This window comes from Ochotona curzoniae, unplaced genomic scaffold (assembly GCF_017591425.1).
Source record: "Ochotona curzoniae isolate NIBS_2020 unplaced genomic scaffold, NIBS_Ocur_1.0 contig_66, whole genome shotgun sequence".
Classification (NCBI taxonomy): Eukaryota; Metazoa; Chordata; class Mammalia; order Lagomorpha; family Ochotonidae; genus Ochotona; species Ochotona curzoniae.
This window is the reverse complement of record NW_024466512.1, coordinates 2,912,501-2,919,388: the sequence shown is the minus strand read 5'-3', so window position 1 is coordinate 2,919,388 and position 6,888 is coordinate 2,912,501. Positions and strand designations below refer to the sequence as shown.

Sequence of the window (6,888 nt, the reverse complement as noted above, 5' to 3'; positions counted from 1 at the left end):
ATAATGCTTTAATGGAGCAAGTGAAAATGGTACTCCCTCAGCAAGAGTTAGTGACTTCATTATAATTTGAGAATTCATTGCTACTGGAACCAAAAAAAGTTACATTCTGATTAACAAGTGTTTGAACCACACAACAATGGCTACACAGTCAGGAGGAACAACTTTATTTCTTTTTTTCAAATACTGGCTCAGGAAGGGACACACTCACTGGCTTCCAGTTCAAGATTTTGACTTGATGATTTTTTTAATTCTGTGTGGAAATAAACCCCCAATGGGGTCAGTACAATGGCTCAATTAACTAGCCTCCCCTCCCCCACGAGCTTTGGGATCCCATATGCGTGCTGTGGTATATCCCAGCTGCTCTGTTTCCTATCTAGCTCCCTGGAGGATGGCCCAAAGACTTGGGACCCTGCCCTATCCCCTATGTGGGATACAAAGAAGAGGCTCATGGATTTGGATCAACTTTGCTCCAGTTGTTGTAACCATTTGGAGATTAAACCAGCAGATGAAAGATCTTTCTGTCTCTTTTGTCTGTAAATCTGCCCCCAAGCCATTAAATAAATCTTTTTTAAAAAAATCTAAGAAATCCCATTAAGAATTAGGAAATATGGGAGGGGGCATAAAAGGACAGAAATTAGTAAAAATGAGACCTTGAAATGACGAATGATGACAGACAAGAATGTGTAAATGCCATCACGTCTTAGCTTTTTATGTCATCAGGGAGCTCACTGTGGCTGACCTAGAGCAGTTTAGTGTGGGGCCTCAAACACCACTTGTCTCTCCTCCCACAGGGAACACATCAAATTGCTGGGAACAGATTGCACACTCAGCAGAAATGTCTGGTGTTCCCGGGACTTTGATGAGTCTTCAATTGGTCCAGGGCAGCAGGTCCTCCTCTTGGGTCACTCCATGTAGAAGGAGAAATGCAGTGTCCTGTTCACCCTGGACAGCACCACAACTGGCTAAGAGGAGTCATCAGCAGGGTTAGGGGCTAGAAACAAGCCAAGCACAGGGTGTGGTGAAGACCACCTGTGGCCATCCCAGCCTGGTGGACAGGAGCTGTACTGTTAAGAGGTTCTTGGCTTGCTGTGCTTGCTCATGGTGTCCTGTTTCTAACAGCCAGCATCCCCTTCACTGTGCCACTACCCTCGCAGGAAACTATCTGGAGCGCCAAGCAGGCAGAGCCAAGAATTGAGTAGGAGTCATATCTCCCCACCCACTCCTGGACTCTGAATGGCACATATCCAAATGCTGCCTATTTGTAAGGAGCTGCCAAGCCATCTGCTAGGTACCCTTTAAACCATGGCCCAAGCAGTTCTCTTCCCAAGTTGACATGCATCCAAGGGTTACTGGGCCATGCCAATCAGCAAAGAGCTCAGAAAATTCCATTCACTTTCAAAAGTCATGACTCTAGCAGAGAAGTTTACACTTTGGTGGAAATTTAAAATATCGTATGACACAAATACTGATTAACCAAGAATGTACACAGATCAAACTGTTACCATGCACTTACTCTGTTGTGCTGGATGGTTCATGGCCCGAGGAAGTGACCCATCCTGTGGTCCCCCATGAGTTCTTGTCTGTGGGAGCTCCCATGCTTCCCACCCCACGGAGACACCTCTCTTCCCAGAGAGCTTTGGATGTCCTGGACTAAGTAAATCCAGAATGAAAATGAGGTCACCTTCTAATAGTACATTTTAAAAGTGATGTATACTAATTGTGATTTCTTTAAAATGCATTTACTTGAAAGAGTGACAGAAAGGGAAAGATGACTAGATAGATAGATACAGATAAAATAATCTGGAACTGAAGTGAGAGTGGCACTTGAATTGGCCCTCTGATTTGGGATGTTGGGTGTTGCATTTGGTGGCTTAACTCACTACACCACACTGCCAACCCCAATAATTGTACATTTTTTGTGGAGCACAATAATTTGATGTGTGTATACAATATGTGATGACCAAATCAGGCTAATTAGTTATTCAATCTCCTCAAACACTTTTAATTTCTGTGTGTTAGGAACTCAGAGGCTCTTCTAGTTCTTTTGAAGTGACTACAGTCGCCCTCTGTGATATTAAACACAGAAACGCATCCCTCCTCCCTGCTGGGCTGGGGATCGTACTTCTCTCCATTCCTGCCCGCTCCCTTTCCTAATCTTTGGTGACTCTCACTCTGCTTTTTTCTTTGAGATCAAGCTTTCCATTTCCACAAATGAATGCAAATATATGGTATTGGTCTTTCTGTGCCTGACTTATTTCATTTGACATATGACCTCTAGTACTTAACATTCCTATTGCTAAAGCTGTGGCAAATGTTAAAACTTCATTGTACATGCTCTGCCTGGCCCAGTTTCCAGGGACATTCCTCTGTCTTGACCCTCTTTGCAGGAATTCCTTCAGGATGGCCTGCCAGCTGTCCTTCCTCCTGTAGTCCAGGGGATTTGGCATCTCCAAAGGTCAGCAGTGCTGTGCATAACACCAGGTTGATTGTTGGTTGTTCTCTGGGTTGTTCTGCTGGCTTCTTAGCAAGAAAAACTAGATCCATCCTAATTCACTCTGACAGTGGACAAGCAGGCAGTGCTGCTGGGACGTGAGCATAGCTTTTATGTCTGCTCTTGGTCACTGTGTATAATCTGTAAAGGTTGTCTCCAGGATGAACTTGCAGAAGACACTAGGAACATTGTTGGTGACTAGAGTTTGAATGTTCTTTATAGATAATTGTAAAGACATGATTGCCATCCCCAAGGTGGAGAGGATCATGGCAAAAGTAAGCTGAGGGGAGGGTAGACCAGAATCCAACTGGTGGGAATTTTTGGTTCTGCACATGATTCGAGGATGTAGCAAAAGGACTAGGGGTTGCCAGGGGCTGGCAGGGAGAGGCATGAATAAATGGAGCAGGGAGGGTCATTAGGACAGCAAAGTTATCCCGTGTGATATGTAATGGTGGATACACTTCATCAAAAGTCATCGGAACAATAGAGCATACGACACCAGGAGTCATGCTGTAAAACATTGAAAAACTAATGTAGAGGCTTTGAATAAGAAAGATGCTTCTCAATGGACACAAACACTCCACCAGGAGAGGGTGTCGGTCTTGATTGGTGTTGGGGTGGAGGGTTTACACATGTTGGGGCAAGGGGACCAATTGTGAAAATTCTCTGTACCTTCTGCTCAATTTTGTTATGAACTTAAAAAAAACTGTAAGAGATAACATATTCTAAAAATAAAAGAGGGAGGAAGAGAGAGAGAGAGGAAAGGTGTAGTGATCGTTTTAAAAATTAGATATTTTTAAATTTAGAAAGTGTTTAATAAAAATATTCTACATATTAAAAGAGCCACAGAACCTGATATAAAAATAGCTAACAATGATCAATAAGAAAATGTATTGATCATGAAATCTAAATGGACAATAAACCAATGGAACCTGATTTATCTTTGAAAATCATAAAATTGTGCATAAAGCACTAATGGGCATGCATTTCCTTTCTCGTTTGATTGGCCAAGACTAAAAGATAACAGCAGTGCTGGAAGGGATGTGCTAACAGGGCAATTTCACAGACTATTTAAGGAAATATTACTTGGTGGGGATCCAGGAAATACTTAAGAAGCTGGTGGATATTGCTAAACTGCCTGGGATAAATTATGTTCACACTGACTTAGATTTTAAGGTTTTACTGAACTCTGGCAAGTTTGCTTTTCAACAAGGAAGATGTTCTTTCAATTAGTTGCTCTGTTAGAGACTACTTCTACAGAAAGTTAAATTGAATTCTCAACATAATTGTGACTCCTTTCTTTCCTTCACCAAATTCAATTCTGTTGAAGAAATCACTGGGCTTTCCGAGCAAATTGGCCGCAAGAACAGTCTGGAGTGGATAATCTTGTCTGTTCCTGAGAAGGCAGGTGCCTGAACTTCCCACAGTAACCACAAGGGCCTGAAAGTGGGCATAGGAATGCGGTAGAACCGGGCGTGAGGTCTAGAAGTTGCTCCCCTGCTCTCCTGCCAACGGCATCCACGTGCGGCAGTTGCCTAACTTTCACTAAACAAGACGTCCTCTTCCAAGCACGGTATGAGGAGAGATCCTGATAGATCATCTCACAGTATCCATGCCTAATTCTCCTAATGCAGACACACAGCGGCAGTCTTAAATTCAGTGTATGTAGGCATGGTCCCCACTGGAACTCTGAGTTCCGTGACGGTGAAACTTGATCTATTTCACCTCTGCACATCTAAGTTTTATCACCATGCCCGGCACAGAAATCACACGAAAGTGATGAAGAAGCCACTCGATGAATTGCTGATTCACAATTGGACAGTTGGAAGGATTGATGGTGAGTGGGTTGTGTGTGGGTGAGTGCTGGATGGCTGAGTTGGTGGGTGGGTAGATAAATGGAAGGGGGGCAGTGGGTTGCTGAGGAGATGGACAGATGATAACAGCAAGCAACAAAGTCTTTTCTCCCCTGCACAACAAGTTTGATTCAAAATACTGTGGGGGAAAAAGCCTGGTTCCAAAAGAACCTTGGACAACTTGTGCTGAAATAGACGATAGATGATACATAGATAGATAGATAGACAGACAGACTGGCCGACAGATGCCTCATCTCTGTCAAGTTGGGGGAAACCCTTTCAGAGCCATTCACTGGTTGAGGAAGTCCCAAGTCTGCGAGTGTCTTCACCCGGGCAACGTCTCCACGAACCGCCTGGTTTTCTGTTGATCGTGCAGCCTTCCTTCTGAAGCTCTTTCTGATTTTTAATGAAGAGATTTTGTTGTGACTTCCCAGACTCTTGCTTCCAGAAAAGCCACTAGCCCTTACTTTAAGCTTTTAGGATTGTAGAGGGGAAAGCAAGGGCGTAGAGGTTACCTTGGAGAAAATGTCCCATCTGGGGGGTGGGAAGCCCGGTCCTGGGCTTGCCACATCTCTAGCCTCTTGCCTGACCCTGCCGTGGTGAGGCAGGCTGTGGGAGCCTTCCCCGGGGTCTAGAATCTACCCTTCTGTGGAATGTGTGGAGCAGTGCTTGGCTAAAGATTACAAGTTCAAATTCTAGTAACATTGATATGAATAAAAAGAAATTGGGGTGAGAACAGACAGGCAGCTGCAGTTTCTCGCCCGTCTTACAAATTGCAAGGTTTGCAAAGGATCCCTGCGAGTATTCAGCCAAAGTGGGAAGCGTCTTAGAGACAGTTTCAGACCTCACAAAATGCCAGCTTGACAACACAGCTCCGGAAGGGGCCTGAGAAGTACTGCCTGGAAAGAAAAACAGACCAGCTCATGTTCTAAAGAAGTGGGAGTTTGTTCATTAGGTTGGGAAATAGTTTGGGAAAATTTTTAAAGAACATAAATGTTTAATACAAGTTGCAAAATGTGATTTTCTCTCCTGATATTAGGATGCATGTGGGTCATAACTCGTGGTCTGGATGGAGAAGAGATGAGGCTGATGTACAGACCAGCGCTCCTCGTGGTGGGGGGGCTTTGCTCCCAAAGGGACATTTGGTAATGGTCAGAAGTATTTTGGGCTCTCATGACCTGTTAGTGGGAGTTCCACTGGCGTGCAGTGGGTAGAGGTCAGAGACGCCCCTGAACATCCTGTAACGCATGGCACAGTCCTCTACAAGAATTTGGCCTAATGTCACGATGGGGTAAGAGTGAGAACAGCTGGCATGAAAGTTGGCGTTGAAGGGCAGGGTAAGAAGCAGAGCCTCGGCTGCCCAAGGGTAGACAAGGTCAACAAGCCGGTGAGTGCAGCCATGATGTGTGTTTAACAATCTGTGTTTCGATGGTCATTCTTTATGTCCCCAAATAATTTTTATAACCTAGAATAATTAATAATTAGTTAAACATTAATTAATAATTTTTATAGCCCAAAATAATACACATGTGTGTTTTATTTTGAAAAACTATGCTTTTGCATATCATTAAGTGTAAAGAAGCCAGACATTAATCTGGCCATTAATTTAATTATTGATTAGTGCTCTTCTGAGATTTGCACACAGATGTGATTGCGGCTTTCATTTCCCACCTGATTTATTTTCTGCTTGGGAACTTGTGCACCTGCAAGGGGCCTGGGCAGTGGCCACTGTTGACCAGTCCTCGAGGTGGGCCAGGCCTGCAGTCCAGCAGGGCCTGCTGACCAGGCGCAGCAGCTATGGGCTCTTCCGGCCAGCAGGGGCACTCCGCAGCTCTCTGCACCTGGCTTCAGTCACAGGCCGTGCAGTAGCAGCCTGCTCTCTGTTGCAGTCTTTGCAGTCTCTGTGCGAGTATAGAAGTCATCATTGCCCGCCAGGGGTGCTTCTGTGAGACTGACACCACGGTGCCCCTGGGCATGACATCCTGGGCCAGTGCCCTCTGCAGCAGCAGCTGTGTGAGCTCCCTGGTCACTGTGGGCAAGCTCCCAACATGGGGGAGAATCTGCCCGAGGGCAATGGCAGGCACGTTCATACACAATGCTGCTGTGAGAGGCTGGTGGTCAGCTCCGGATCAGCGTACAGCTCCAGAATGGCTGTTGGCAGCTGCTGATTGGAGAATGGGCAGCAGCAAGCACCTGAACAGCCACTGACCAGTGTCCGGAGGGTGCAGGCAGGGCGAGAGCAGCGAGCCAGACCTTGTCCCTCCTCCCCTCAGATCTGTGGCGCAGATGCCTGCACTTTCCTTCTAGCTAAGCAAGTTCTTGGAGCCAGGAGTGCAAGGACACTGTCCTCTCCACGCGCTGGCTGACCAGGGCTGGACATTGCAGAGTCACTGGGGATCAGGACAGCACAGCCTGGGCCCTTTCCTGGACAGCCTGGAAAAGGAAACAATTGTTTCAAAGGAATATACCTAGCAGAAACATTAAATGATTGCAAGCCTAGAGTGTTCATGCGACTGCATGCCGTGGAGACCAGGTGAGGCAACA

The 6,888-nt window shown here is 45.7% G+C and overlaps 1 long non-coding RNA gene across 1 annotated transcript in view; it reads left to right on the top strand.

Moving 5' to 3' along the window:
• Window positions 1-741: 741 nt before the first annotated feature.
• The window catches only part of LOC121164034, a 10,268-nt gene continuing 4,121 nt past the window's right edge, over window positions 742-6,888 (top strand). Inside the window, exons 1-2 of the long non-coding RNA XR_005884998.1 lie at window positions 742-752; window positions 4,825-4,828. This is a non-coding gene — a long non-coding RNA (uncharacterized LOC121164034). The remainder of the gene's footprint in view (window positions 753-4,824; window positions 4,829-6,888) is intronic.